The sequence below is a fragment of the Gymnogyps californianus genome, chromosome 1 (assembly GCF_018139145.2).
Source record: "Gymnogyps californianus isolate 813 chromosome 1, ASM1813914v2, whole genome shotgun sequence".
Classification (NCBI taxonomy): domain Eukaryota; kingdom Metazoa; phylum Chordata; class Aves; order Accipitriformes; family Cathartidae; genus Gymnogyps; species Gymnogyps californianus.
Window position 1 is genome coordinate 21703659 of NC_059471.1, and position 15950 is coordinate 21719608.

The following is a 15950-nucleotide window of genomic DNA, read 5'->3' on the forward strand; positions in this document are numbered from 1 at the left end:
TCCTTATTTGGTGCCCCATCTCCAGACATATATGTATTTTAAGTAGAACTATATTTTAAGTAGTATTTCCCCCCCATGTTTACTCTCTTGCAATGTAGAAGGCAAATTCTTAGTCTCTTCTGCCTTCCCTAAGCATTTCAGTAGTAACCCTTTGCAGCCTTTGAATTAACTTTTCTTTCATGAGACTGCCCAGAACCATGAACCGAAGTATTATAAGCCGAAAAAGTTGATACTTTCTTCTGGAAAACTTTTTGCTCTGATTTTTCAAACTTAGAGTTAACTGGATGACGACAGCATCAGATATGACATTTTCATTCAAAGGCAAGAGGCTTCTTGGACAGTTTGTTTTATCATAAAGGAATACATCTGTAGCAAAAGCAATCACATCCTTTGGTGGAAATCTACAGTTCCAAAAGCAACTTTACTCCCTGTATTTCCCCCGTCATCTTGATTGAAAACCACCAAGAGCACCACTTCCACAGAAAGGTTAAGGAGAAAGCAAGTGGTGATGTTCAGAAGATGGGCACATTAGGGATATTAACACTGAGTTAAGATCTCACAGAGAAGGAGTAGAGAGGAAACATTTAGGGGCTCAGTAAACATCAACCTGGCAGGCTGGTAGAAAACCGAGACCTTCCTCTCTGTGGATGCAATGCAGACAGAGTCACTAGCTGCACTCTTAGCTTAACTGAGAAACAAAATCTCTAACTCCAGTAAAAGGTGTTAAATAAAAGACAGTGTGAAAATCCAGCCCACGCAGCTGCACAAATGTACCCAGTAGAGCCCTTTCGGCTACTAATTGTAACATCCTCGACTGACAAAAATCCTGGAACTTTCCGTCTTGATAGCCATATAGCTGTCAACTGTATCACGAAGTAAATGGAGATGAGGCTCAAGTAATGGGCCTGGATGTGAATTCATCATCATGAAAGGGTCTGAGAACACAAGCAGGATCCTCGTACTTTGCAAACACTTCCAGGGTGTGTGAAACCAGAACAAGCTCATCACCAGCCAGCAAGATCACCAGCCTGCCTCATGTTTCCCATTGCTAATCACCCTTGGCAGGAGGAAAGAAAGGACAAGGGGATGTTCCAAGTCAAGGAGGGAGCAGGTTTAAAAGTGGAAATCCCTGCCGCAGCGCCTGAAGAATGCATTGCAGCGAGACCTCTTTGAAACCAACAACCTACCGAACCGTGGAGGAACCCTCCTCCCCCCACTGGCTCTTCCGGTATGAGACTGCGTAGCAAGAGCAAACCCTCAGATTTCCTACTGGAATGCACTGTGTAATTAGAGGGACTGCTTAAAGGGGGCAGGTCCTCCCATTTGCAAGTCCGTGATGACTTTCTACAACTACCCAGTTGCTTTGGTGGCAGCATAGTATTAGGAAAATATTTGATGTATTTTTAGCTTGCTTTTATTGTAGCTTAGCAGCTGGATTCAAAGAGAGCCAACACTGTATGATCGACCTGACCTGTGTATGGATCAGTAACATATGCTCTACCAACCAGCCATGAGCCCTCTAAGACATGACAAAAAGGGCCAAGTCAGGGATTACAGTTTTTAGGGTACAAATCCTCATGGATCAAGGCATAAGGTGCTCCCCACAGCCATCCAGATTACTATGGTTAATCAGCAGCTTTTCATGTCAATCCTTGATGGTCCAATTCCTGTTTTTTGAAAAATGCTCCTACTACGTGTAACCTGAGAGAAGACAGAGGACTAACTGGATTAGTGATCTGATACAGCAACAATTTGTATGGCTTGGCTTGCCATAAATCCTGCTTAAACACTATCCTCTTGCTTAAAGCTGGACAGTCAGTGACCCTCAGCCCGCTTGGCCTGTTATGGAAGTGACCAGGGCAAACCACTTCTGAGTAAACCAAATCCCTGCCTGTTGAAGAGACATGCCTTCACTTGGCAAGGTTGAGAAGGGCAGTGAAGAACATGGCTGTGCTTTAGGTGGAAATTTAATCTGTGCTGGGAATATTACCAACTGTGGAAACATTTGACTTAAAGAGTTATGCGTTTCCATATATTAACATACTTCCCACACTTGCTCACATCTGCCCAAATAAGCTATGAAATAAATATTTTCCACACTGTAAATATAGCACATATTTCTAATGCTCAGTGATACATCACTTAATCCAGAACGGTGTAAGCCAGCTTTTGCAACTAAGCCTTTCATGGTACAGCTCAGCAGGCAAGTAAACAAGTTTAAAAAAATTCTGCAGACAGTTTACTTACTTTCAGTTTGTACTCTTGTACACAGAATTTGTTTCATTTTAGAAAAATAACTAGTATCAACAGCTTAACAGAGTAACAAGCAGTGCACTCCTCTTCTAAAGGAATACCTGTGACAAGAAGAGTAACTCATGCTCATCTGCTTTCTCAATATTGGCCAAACGCCTGATGCACAGAATTAGTGAGATTGAATTTTAGTATAAAAGGTGACTCGCAAAGCAATCAGCCTTTTCATTTCATTATGTTGTATTTTAAAGATCTTGATTTATCCCATTAAATAATGCCTTTCTGTCATCCTAGGAATCCAATCATTGCTATGTGCAGCCTCCTTTACTTTTGATAAATGATTGAGAATCTCAGAGATATTTTGTTTAGTGAATTTTTAACACAGATATCCTTTCTCCAAGATGTTTAGTTAAATTTTAATCAAACCCATCAATTTGTGGGTTTTCTTTTTTGAATTTTACCTTTAACCTGAGAAATACTAGGTGCACCACATGCATGTTCCCCTAGTTTTAGAAACTGGATATCTCCAGAACGTTAAAGATTCAGTGAATGATACAAAGACATCCCTTCTCCAAAAGGTTTAGTCAGGCAACATAAAAAAAACAGGTGTTAATAAATGCTGATTAAAAAAGTTAGAACCAGTATGATTAAAAAACCCTATCCATTCCTACTTTCAGAGCTCTCCTGTATTGCCAAGACTTCACAAGCCAACATGCCTACCGAGTAATGAAATTAGCATTTGAAGGAAAAAAAAATACAGAAAACCTTCAAACCTTTTCACATGGCAGAAAACTTTAATGGTACATTGTAAAGACACAGTATGGAAAAAAACCCCAAAACCAAAGAATGTCAACCAAATGATATCTACATTAAGATAACCATAATAAGGAACAATTAATTCAAGTCATTTTCTGGCATTTTCAGCTTTATACAACATTAAATTTAAAGCAAAAAATGTATTTGCTAGAAAATAAACTACTTGTAGAAAGCTGAAGCAACATCTCCCACACTTTGCAAAGTTGTGATTGAATGAAAACTACTTGCCCTGTGTTTAAAAAAAAAATTCTAATCATACTTTTCTGAAGACACCTACCACAAAAATTGCTTAAGTTTGAAGTCCGTTCAGGATATTGTCTAAAATAAGTACTAGAGTATTTGCGCAGCTTGTATGGAAGGAAAAGGAAAGACTGAGGTAACTGCTGCTTGGAAACTGGTCAAAGATTGTGAAAGGACTGATGGCCGGAGAATTCCTCTGCTTGCTTAGGCTAGTATAATTGAAGGCGAGCAGTAGTCCAGGATTTCTGTAAACTTGACCATAATATGTTACCATAATTGCCGTACTATAGGTACAGCTTAGCTAGTTTTGTTTACAAAGGAAGCAATAGAACAAATGGTGAGCTCCTTTGCCAGATTATGAAATACATTCTTGAAAGTCTTTTTTTTTTTTTTTTTTTTTTTTTTTAACAGACAAATACTTATCCTTGCAAGAATTTACAGACTGACCATGCTTTCTCAGCCAGGGTTACACCATTTTACTAAGTTAATACCAATTCACTAGAAATTTCATTGCAGTAGGATTAAATTCTAATGAAGCAGTCTCCAAAAAAAACCCAACAAAAATTATGTTTCCTCAGCAGCTAAGTGGTGACAACTGCAGAGCTATGGCCTAGCATCCACACTAATCAGAAATCTAAAGAGCAGCAAGAACTGTGTGTTCTGATAGTATTGTTTTTAACATTTGATGAAGCAATGCTACACCTGGGCCACCCACCCTGGTAGATGGCTCTCAGTAACGGCCAGCATTAGGCCACGCTGTGGCAGAAGTCCAGTGACCCAGATACAGTGGAGCAGCCATTGGCACTGTACAAGAGTTGCAAGAGGAGAGACACTGATAATTCTTGTAGAAGTCTGAAGGGAACTGAAATGCTACTCTAAGCAGGCATGAACTACGTGTATTTTCACAGTTTACATTACAGTACTGCTTAGATGCACTATTATTGAAGGCTGGTTTATTTTATTTATTTATAACACCTCTCAGTGCAGCACATGATTTGGGGTAGTTTCATCACTCCACGGGAAAGGGATCTTTTATTAGCATTTTAATATTTTTTCAGGTTAAGATAGGCAGAAGACTGGTCAGTTTTCCTCATGCTACACAAAGCCTGGTACTTATTTGCCAAATGCTTTTAAAAGCTTTCTTCTAGGTCAAATCATCTTAATCCTCCGAGCAACTTCCGATTCCGTGATTCAGATACTTCAATATTCTAGCTAAACCTACCTGGAACCTGCCTGCTTCTTCTAACAGCACAGTGCTGTCTGCTAGTCTGATAGCTCCTCCTGAGCAGCCCTTGACAAACTGCTGCTCACTTCTCTCCCATTCCTCAGTTTCTCTGTCATAGAGGTTCATAAGGCCTGTGAAATCTCCCCCCTCACTAAATTTTTCTTCCTCTGCACCAGAGAAAGGTGCAGGTGATTTTTATTCTAGGATCTCCTTCATCAGCATCCTCTCTGGATAAACTTGACAGAAGCCTCCTCCCTTCTTCTTCTACATCCTCCATCATCTTCGCCTTAAAGCACCGCTGTGTTTAAGTCACGTCACTGACTTTGTCTCAATCCTGCTTCCTATGTACACACCTGCCGGAACAGTTTTTAATCCACACTAGCACTTTGCCCTGGATTACATGACTATTTATTTTCCTCAGTAGAATCTTAGGAGGGGCATTTTGGAAAGCTTTTAGGAAACCCAAGTAATTTGTCTCATCCAGGTTGCCTTTATCTTCCATCAACTTCTTCAATAATGCTGGTAATTTAAAGAACTACAATTTCCTCACCAAAGCCATGTCATTTTGACTTAAGTTACACGAACCTAATTTTCCCCTTATGCTCTTCACGTATGAAATCTCTGTGGGCCGAACTCCACAGTCACTTACATAAAACCATATCAGGAAAAATTTAAAAGATAATTGATGAAGTTATCCATGGCTACTGCTGTCCTAATAGGAAAATTCATTCCTCAATTTCATTTCCAAGAGCTGAAGTAAAATTAAGTTATATCTAATTCTTAGGCTCTCCCTTCAAGACAGACTTCATTTGCATACCTTTAAGGTTTTCAGGAGCACTTGTTAAAAAAGAACAGGAAGGGATTTTGGAAGTGCTTACTATGTTCCATTCATACAATAACTGTTTTATCAAGGAATTTACTGGGTACAGATTTATTGTTCTATCTTGTCATTATCTCCACTATAGTATTTGAGTGATTTACTGCACTTGAATTTTCAATATATCTAACTTTCTCCTAAAACATTAAGATTTGCTAGGGTCATACACTGATTTCCATAAAAAAATGCCCTTGGAATAATAATTTCCCCTTCATCTTCTACAATGAAAATAGATGTAAAATAATTTGTAACTTCCCTGCCACCTCATCATCTACTTCAGCTATTGGTGCTTTAGAGTGACTAGCCCTACAGTCACAGATAAAAGGAGGACAATGATCAGCTGATATTTCTGCCTACAGAGCACATCGGAAGAAAAATAAAGCTTTATAATACTGATCTCCGTAACTCATCATGAGTGCCACTTCATTCAAACATCAGAGTGGGCGCATCCCAATCTCCCTCACTGCTTCAAGCCCCACTGAAAGGAAGAAAAAAAAAAAGTGCTTGACAGAGGTGGGGGGAAGGACACAGAAATCAAGGAAGCAAAGAAATCATGGTAGAAAAGGGTGAAAATTAAGGCTTATCTTCAAAGATTTCAGCAATGTCTGAAGCTGTTGCCCATTGCAGACTTAACGCTTTCAGCCAAACGTCTTCAATTTCTTTGAAGCTGCTTCTTGGAAAACACTATCAAAGCTATTTCACTCTCTCCTTTCACTATCCCACCTCAGAACTCCCCTTTCCTGCCAGATGTATGTACTCTCCTCAGTAATGTATAGATGCCTCTCATGCTGTGCAATACTGCACTTCCGCTTTGATTCTCCCTTTTTCTCTGGTGCTGAATATACACAGCACACTGTAGAGATAGACTTTTTTCCATAAAAAGCCTAATGGCAGGACCATAAATGCTCTCACGAGTTCCAGCAATATGAGTAAGTCCATAGTTCAGAGAGAAGAAGAAAGGGTGAAAGGGCCAGGACGCTCTCAAGATTTCTCAAGTGTACTCTATCAGCTCGAACTCTCTACTGAGAGAACATGCACACTCTCAGTAGGCGTTTCATACGTCCTAAAAGTACAGCTTAAACTTGGTTCAGAGTTCAGAAAATATTTATATCTGGTGATCATGTGATGGGAAGTACAACTAGCTCCCAATACCCCTACCGCTGCTGTGCTGCCAGCCCACCTAGATGTGAATGCCTCTTCAGAGGAGACTGAGCTCTTAGAAAGGATACGGTTGGGTTTGCTGGACAAAGCTCCTCTCTCCTGCTCTGGCAATCTGAAAATGTTGAGCCTGAGTGACATGTAAGGACAGATTAGAAGGAACAGAGAAGAGCACATTTAAATGGAAAGAGCCTAAGATGACTTATGTGCAATTAATCTACAACATTCATTTTCCATTCATACTCAGCTTATCAGCCTTCAACTGAAATATTTCTTCTGTTATGCTAAACCTCTACTGGATGTCCATGCTGTTAGTTAAGGAGCACGCAAAGCAAGAAGTGTCTACTTAAAAGGAGCATCACATTGGAAACATCTTTGAACTAGAATATATTTTTTCAGAATACTGATGTACAATACATCACAAAAAAATACTTGCAAAAGACGGAACAGTGGATAAACTGAAATGAAGTTCAGCACAAGGAGGCAATTCCATCAGATCTTTCTGGTGACCTTATAAACACAACAAGAAGTGCTATTCATATATCACCTAGCCAAGCCAATATTTATTTTCTTGCTTTATGCATGCTTTGCAGGACTGACCTTAATCATAAAAGCAAGGCACTAAAAAGCATGGTTTGGTCCAAAACTTGTTTTGGCAGGCACTATGCAGATTTCCCCAAGTAGCTCTGCCAACATATCTCAAGCCAAACTTGCAATAGTCTGACCTAAAAGGACAAGAGCCCTGTCATAAATGAGACTACAAACATTTCCCCCAGGAGCACAGCCTCTTTCCATGTTTGCAAGGGGGAGGGGAAGGGATTTTCCATGTCTGTATGTGTTTTCCATATATATTTGCCAACAGTTGCTAGATTATCCCCAGAGCCTACTTTCAACACCGGGATAACTGCTCTACTGTAGACTGTATTTTCTTTATGAACATGGAGACTTCAGAATAGAAGGCTGGATCTTGATTTCTGAGTTATTCTGGGCACACCAACAAAATAAATGAACCCTGGTTTTACTTCAGTGTCGTTGAGAACAGATCTAACCCCTCCAGTCTGCAGCATCTCCTGGGATTTAGGAGCTGAAATGCAAGGCGAGTGTAAGAACAGGAGAGCAGGCAAAACCACATTGGATTTGGTTCTTCACATAAAAACCATTAGATATTTTACACGTATCAATTGCTTGTTTCTAATAATGTCACAGTTCCCATGCAAGCACAGTGAATACATGTAATGCTGAGACACAGAGATATAAATTAGGGAGAGTAAAACCCCTCTCATTATCCCCAATGAAAACATGCTCTTAAAAACCCCATAGACTAGAAGTAGCTGCACAACGCTTGACTGTCTGCCTCATCAATGAGAGATTCCCTCGATGTAAGCTGCCAAACTACCAACCCAATCCTTTTTATTTCTTCCTTTGTCATCATAAGGATAAGTCTAAAAAGCTTTCAGCGCATTTCCTGTCAGTTAAACTCAAATTAGTCCCCTCTGCTGGACCCCTACTGGGATGCCTTGGTCTATCCCAGAGCCCTTGCTGAGAAAAGCTCTTTTCAGTCCAGCAAATCACCTCGGTACCTGCTACTCTGACAAGGCTGACGCCATTATTTATTACATAATAAGCTCTCGCCGCTGAGGGTCAATTATTCCATTGACTGGGCATTACAATAATTCTTGGCAATTAAAAGAGGTACTTATGTGAATCTGGATGCATATTGAAAGAAACATTAGTCCTTTTGTTATCTTGGCAAGCCCTTGTTCCTAGCCCAGCCCAAGCAATTAGCATCTTTTGGCAATCCCTGTCAGCTGGGGTTTGGAAAGCCTGAAAAGAGGGTCACTCAGATGCTAATTTAGATACAATTGTGACAGCAGAGTTTAGAAGGAGCTGCTCCAAAGGCGCCATCAGGGTTTAATAAAGCAAACAGCTTGGGTCCCAGTGACCCTGCAGGGGTAATTAAAAAGACCGCTCTATGTTGCTGTGCCAAATGGGAGAGTGGCATCATGAAGCCCATCCACAAAAACCATTTTTAAAAGACATATAATCACCCATTTAATCTGCTCATTAAACAAGTCTCTCATGCGGACTTAACAAGAATTAGCACTTTCTAAAAGGCAAAAATTGACAGAAAGCAGACGGTTCAAATGATTCTAAAGGTCGTGATTCCTAAAGGTTTTCCCATTACTATTATAAGCTCATTTAATGCTAGTGTATAATATTTGGGCATATCAGTGTTTAGCACTATCCTTTTAATGCTGCCGTTACAGGAGAAATATGAACATCCAGTTCTCAAAGGTAACAGGGGGTACTGGCATCAGCATTAACAACAGTAGGAACCCCACAGTCCTACCAACTTTGTGTAAATAACCCCACACAACCCACACCAAATTCTGCAGGAGTACAGCTGGCACTGTTTCCCAGGGTGCATCCCAGTAAGAGTGCTCTTGCACACAACTGCAGGCTCAACCTCTAACACAAAAGTAACATTATGTACCTTATTATATGCACCTCTTGTGTTCCCCAAGGCTGTTAAGAGTTAGAACCATCACTATTGACAGAGAAGCAAATCACCTCCCACTGCTTCAGAGAAAAAAAGAATAAAATGAAAAAAGTTCCTCCTCTTTCAGTTCGGAAACCAAAACTAAAGTTAGAGGTTGTAGGGCACAGGGGTAAAGAGTAAGGAAAACATGTACTTTGGCTTGACAATGACCTATGTATATCACGGGCAAGCTATTCATCTCCATGTACAATGGAAGATTTTTATTTTTGGAAAGCTATCCTGCTTTGGGTTGGGGTAACCCTACAGCAGCAAAGGAGGAGGAAAAAAATAGGGGAGAAGACAGACTGTAATGCCAGCTGATTTTTTTCAGTTTTAATTCAGTATTGAAAAAAATGATCTCTGTACAAGGTCTGGAAGAGGATGCAGCTGGTAAGTCATCACAGGGGTTAAGCAATTATTGTTCCCTGGATATTTCACATTTCACTATACTGCATTCAAATACAGCCTCCCAAACACCAGTCCTCTTCAACCTCCTACTAATGAGAGAATAAAACATCAGGGAGGCCAACTTAGCCCCAGGAAAAAAAAAAAAAAAAAAATCATCATTAGGCATTGTAGCATGCTCAGCCCAGCTACTAAACTTTTTCTCAGACTCATGATGCTCAATACTAGATCTGAGCTCATCATGGACAAGCTGATGCTCTGCCGAAAGCTGTCAATTAAAGACTCCAGCAATGGTGCCAGCATACTTTATATCTCTAGATGCAACTGATGCACACACATTTTTCACAAGGCAGAGTGCTGAGATGGAAGACAACCTCAATTCCACACAAGCTAAAAAAAGTAGGATCTACTTGGCATGTCCACCTTATTTGGAAATGAAAGTCAGTTTGAAGCCCTAGTGCAAGGTCATTTGCTAGATCAGTGTTTCTTATTTTGTGGTCTGTGGACTGGTGAACCATAAGACAAGTGTATAATTCCTTTTACCTCTTGCTTAGTCCATCACAAACAAGATCCTTGTTGCAGAGACAGACACTAAGTTCCTCGATGGTGACTACAGAACAGAGACTGACAAACAAGGCAAGAACTCAGCCACCACTGTTCATTCTCAGAGAGCTGACTCAGTTGAACTGCATAATTGCAAACATGAATTGCTCCCAATTCTCAAGACCACCAACACGCTGCAGTCACATGTCTGGCCACTATTACTGACCTGACAACACCTAAGTGCACTTTTTCCTTCCCCACTCCTCAGCCCTAAAACATTACAAAGCAGGAAAGGAAAAAAAAAGTGTAATACATACAGAAATATCCTCCTCAGCACCATTAAGTGTCAGAGAACCTCTCTATCATAGATCAATAGAGCTATGACCCAAAAACTTCTCCAGTTCTGCCTAAGACAGGTGACAGGGGAAGCAACATCCTACCTTGGGAACATTATCTCTGTACAGAAATACTAATGCCACAAGGGGACTTATTTTCCTCCCTCCAAGAGGCAGCATACAGTATGGAACAGGACACGTTAGAAATTCTGAAAGAAAGACCAGCCACCACCTACAGTTTGCAGGACTTGCTGCAGTACAGTGGGAAAGATCATAACCTTGGAAAGGCAACTCTAGTATCTTATCTGAATAACTGCACGAGTCCACTACCTCCCTGGGAATCACCTAAGGAAAAAACTTTTGTATATTCTATAGGAGTATGCCCAAGTTAATTAGGTCAAGGAACAACAGTCATATAGGTGATGATTTTTATGCACATTCCATCTAGATCTATTGATATCTGATGATCAGAGCATGCTACTTACTTGCCTTAGGTTGCTCCTGAAACAAACCACCTAAACCTGTAACAAAGCTCTTAAAAGCGAAAAGAACTTTAGCACCACAAAACAAAGCTCAGATGGGTAGGGGAAGAAACAGTCTTTCCCACCATGAAACAAAAAGTGAAATGGGTGTGGGATGGGGTGCTTGGAAATAAATCAAGAACTATTGGTTTTCAGAACAAAATGAACATTACTTTAGACTCAAGTTCTTTTTTCTTAACTCAGTATGGGGAAGAAGGGGGTGAGGAAGATGACAACAATGCAAGAAGGATGATAGAACATAAGGAACAGCAGGACAAGAAAGAGAGAAGGAAATAAATCATCAAAACATTTATAACCCTAGACTGCCTCACAGGGGAGCAGAGGAAAAAATTAGACTATTCGTCTACAGCATGTTTGCTTATTATCTCTTGGGAGAGCTTCAGATATAATAGTTGACTCCATTATATGTATGTGCAGTTAACCTTAACATATACTATTTCTTTGTACCTTTGCATTCTTATGCATGCACAGAAGTATCTTCTTGTACTGATAAACCATGTCCAGTTTCCCTTAGTACTGTATAGAGAATAACTCCTATATAAAATGGTTACAACTCTTTGCATTAAAGTACACTTTAGTACTGACATTTGGAAATAGCTCTGTCTAGCTTCAATGACTACACACTCCCTCTGTATTCCCTACCATCAAGTATATTTCCTAACACACTTGAGAAAGTAATTCAATAGCCAAGCTAACTACAACTACACTTTCAGGTCTATTTAAAACTGCAAAAACAATGTGTTCTTTCTCTTGGGAGAGCTACACTACCATTTGGTCAGACAGCAACACATTTTGGACCCACTTCTAAAGTAGCTGCATGCATCGTGAAGATTTATGGTTAAGGAGGGATTTAGACAGGGGCGCAACACCCTCAAAAACACTGAAAACCATCCAGAGATGAACCATCATGGACAAAGTCACAGATGCAGTTTCCTGACCAGTTCTGCTGTGCAAGGAGATGGGGAAATTCATCCAACTACTACATTTTTTTCTTAAAATTAATCTTCATGTCACAAATGAATGTGTTGCTTTGCTGCAATATGTAATACCACTGGTAGTGTTTACCTCTCCTTCTGCACCAGCATGTGTGACAGTCATTCCAGACATTCTTTCTGCAGCTTTCTGTTTTCTTGGGGAACATTTAGAAGGCTTTTGTGTTAGTCGTAAAAAAAATAATCCTATCCTAAAAAAGCCCCCACAACTGTGGAGGACTCATCTATACAAGAGCTTCTGAAAGAATAAATACAGCTGTTTAACAAAGAGTAAGAAGTTACAGGAAAAAGCACTAGTAGGTGCCAGTCCAATCTTCTAATAAATCTTAAGGTTGAGGCTGTCCTTAGATTCTTCAGAGTTTTATTGTTTTATCTAAACTGTATAGTTGTTTCTTTTTCCCCCCAAAAAAGTTATTTTAAATAATGATGAAAAGCCAACATTCCACTAGCAGTTATTTGTAGTAATAAACATATAAACTACTAATACGAGCAAAAGTTGACTTATTAAAAGCATATTTCAGAAAAGCAGCATTAGTTACGCTTAGAGCTCTTGAATGGAATTGAGAGATTGAAGACAATTAAGGAAGAAAAGCATACAGGTCAATTTATCCTCAACAATGAATATTCATATTATTTCTGGTCACTGGGTAAATCTGCTTTTCTAATTCCTTTATTTAACTGTCGGAGGTTATAAAGATATTAAACCAAGATCTTCATATTATTAGGCACATAGTTAAAACATAAAACAAATGCAACAGGGATATCAGTAGTTTAAAAACCTATGCTCCCTATGTTTATTTCTCTCTGGTAAAACAACAGCGTCAACTGGAATTTGAAATGTTTTCTTTATTTAGATCTTGTAGGCTGAACAATAAGCCCTGACAGCTCCGTCTCAGCCCTCTCGAGGCCTGTACCAAATGAAGCCTAAACTCACCATTTAGCAACTGCACCGGCCATGGGATGTCTGGAATTTGTTGTGTGCACTCATCCTTAAAATGGAACAGCTGTCGTGAAAAGCTGTTACAAGACACCTAAATGGGCAAAAGGCTCCAGTGACACCCTTATCTACAACCTGATATGAACAGCTTTTGCTGCTACCCTGCTCCCATCTCTAGGTGTAAAGTTACATGATATAAGGGTCCAGAATACTCCACTCGGTAAAGTAGAAATCTATATGGCTTCTGTTCCTTTTCATGCCATTAATTGTGCATAGGATTAAATAATCTATAAAATGTACTTATTTAGTGTAACACATCTGTACGCCTGTTTTAAAAACATGCATTTTAGAAATCTACATTTTCACCTCCACCCCCTCCCACTTTAGTAAAAGCAATAAGACAGTCTTTGGGCCATGCTGTGCTTCCCTTACTCTCTGATTGACTATATAGCCTATAAGCCTGTAGACTAGTTTCATGAGGAGCTCAACCAAGATTTGGCCGTTAAGGATCAGAAAGCCATAGCAATATAGCAAAAATAGCTCTCAGGGGAAATATATCTTATTACTGCCAGAAAGAATATTTTTGTAAGAGAAGCATTTGTGTAATTCTTATTAGCTAAATAAAAGAGTGGAAATAACCAGAAGCATAAAGTCCCAAGGGTCTGAGCTCCCATCAGAGTCAATGGCAGATTTCCCACTGATTTCACTGGATACATAATCAAGACCAAATGTGGAATACAAAGAGGAAATGATCAGAGGAAAGACTCTTATTCACAAATGCATTCTGCATCTGCAAAGTTTGTACCTGCGATTGAATTGTGTTCATAAATTAGCCTAGTGCCTACCCGCCATACAACTGCGATGAGTTCCAGTTCTGGTGGGAAAATCGTAAGAACTACTTCGATTTAAAAAAAGAGAAAAGACAGCTTCATTTTTACAGATGCAAAGCCCAGCGTCATCAGAAGGTGCACTTTTCCGTGGACATCCCCCCCTGCAGCCTCTGCTCTCTCCTGTGCTCGCTCAGGTGACCCAGAGACCTGCCAGGCTCTGCAACCAACATCTTCCTTCCACCAAAGGCAGGTACTATTTCTTGCTAAAGTTTCTTTGATACATCAAATCCTCTCTCTAAACTCTATATTGCAGAGATTAAACAAGCCTGTAACCAGACAGGAAACGCTTGCCTCAACACTTTTATGCCGACATAAATATTGTTATAATTGCAACAGATGATCAGCCCCACTTCAGCCAAAGCTCAATACCGGCTTGTAGATGCTTCTTTTAACCAAGCCACAACTTGTTATTTAGCTGTGTGGATGAAATCCCATTCCCTACCTCTCACATCTACCTTTGGGATTTTGGTTGGCCAAATTTCCTTCCACTGCTCTTCCTATGAGCTATGATTCTCAGCAGCATACAATCCCCCCCTCTACTGATGTTCTGGCCCGGGGTTTATATCCTGAGACATGCTCTCCAGTGGGACACTATGGGTTAGCCACCCTACTTTCCCACGAATAATCTACTCTTTCAGGTGGAGTAAGAAATTGGAGTCCCAGAACAATAAGAATATCTATGGGAGTGAGGAAGAAATAAGCAGGGGAAGATGAGACTAACAGACTAATATGGAGTAAAACACAGCCAGGCAGACATAATAGTAGCATTTGCTGCAACAGGGTTAAGGATAAGTGATCCTAATTTGGATGCATCAAGACATACATATGTGCAAACCACAGACAATACTGAGTTCTGCTCCAGAGCTTGGCTTTACTCTCCACTGCAAGATGATCTACCTGTAGCAAAAGAAACAATCCCAACACAAAAATCGCTCTCCCTCTTGGAGAGTCCTCTCAGGAACCACTACACTTGCCTCAGTTCTGAGGCAGGTAGGTCATCTCAGAGCGAAGGGGGAATGAATCAAACCCCCTTTTTCTTCAACTACTACACTACATATTGGTCATCTACCATCCAAACAGATACTGCCTGCTTTGGGCACATCTGGAAACAGATGGCTCTATTTCTAAGATGGCTAGGTCAACTGTGTCTTGCTTCCCTGTCACAGATCACTGAAGTAGTGTATTAAATACTCATTCAGTATTAATAAACACATTTTAGATGCCCAAAAAAACAGTCTTCCATCTTAGGTTCACTATATTAAAACTATCTTGGACTAGGTTCCTTCTTACAGATTTGTCCAATTGTGTATTTGCTTCACACTTTTCAGCTCTTGTTCCGTGATGCTATCTGAACTTCCAATTCTTTAGTGTAAAGTGTTGTAGTTGGAAATCATGCAAAAAACTGTAACAGTGAAGAGCAGCTCTTTGAATGTTCCTGTTTGTCCCACAACACACTTGAGTGTGAATCATCTCTTTTAGTCCCTACTGTTGAGCTTTGATTGCCTTGAGTATTTCTGCTGCTTCCACTGCTGTTCTAAGCATTCTTACAGATTCACCATATTTCAGTTACCCTATCACCTTGAGGAAACATCCATTGGTATCCAGACACTTTAGCCTCTCATTTTTAGAGGTCTCCTGGAGTTGTTTTCATGGTTCAGAACTGCTAAGTCAAAGGTTCAAAAAACACGGGAGAACGGGGGGGGGGGGGGGGAAGAACCCCACACCACAAAAAATCCCCAAACCCAACTGCCTAGAGCTCTACCCCCTCGTTAACAAAAATGGATGACTTTGCTTCCAGCTGTTCGTTCCTTCAGCCCTACCACACTGAAATCCCTACTGAAACAAAGCCCTGGAGACAAATCCTGTGAGCTCACTACTCTGTAACTGGAGGTTTTTTAGTTTCATTGGTGTCATCTGACTGAAATCTGTCCCGTGGAACCCCACAGCTAATCTCATCCTTTTCTGTGATCCAGCAACGCATTGTACAATCACGATACTCCTCTCTGGATTTGTACTGCATTTTCCTTTTTCTCTCTCGTTCTTACTATTAATCCCCCCTCTTACTCCTGCACAGCTATACTGGGCTTATACTTCCAGCTACATAGTTGCAAGGTAAACCTCAATTTCATGTCTGGTCAGTGAACTTCATGACTGTTCTGTTTAATATATAGTCTGTTTTTTGTGGTTGCCACTAGACTCAT

The 15950-nt window shown here is 40.2% G+C and overlaps 1 protein-coding gene across 2 annotated transcripts in view; it reads right to left on the minus strand.

The window, feature by feature from the left end:
* Nucleotides 1-15950, minus strand: part of ATP8A2 (ATPase phospholipid transporting 8A2) — a 334991-nt gene that overhangs the window by 53985 nt on the left and 265056 nt on the right. The gene's annotated exons all lie outside the window — the stretch shown is intronic.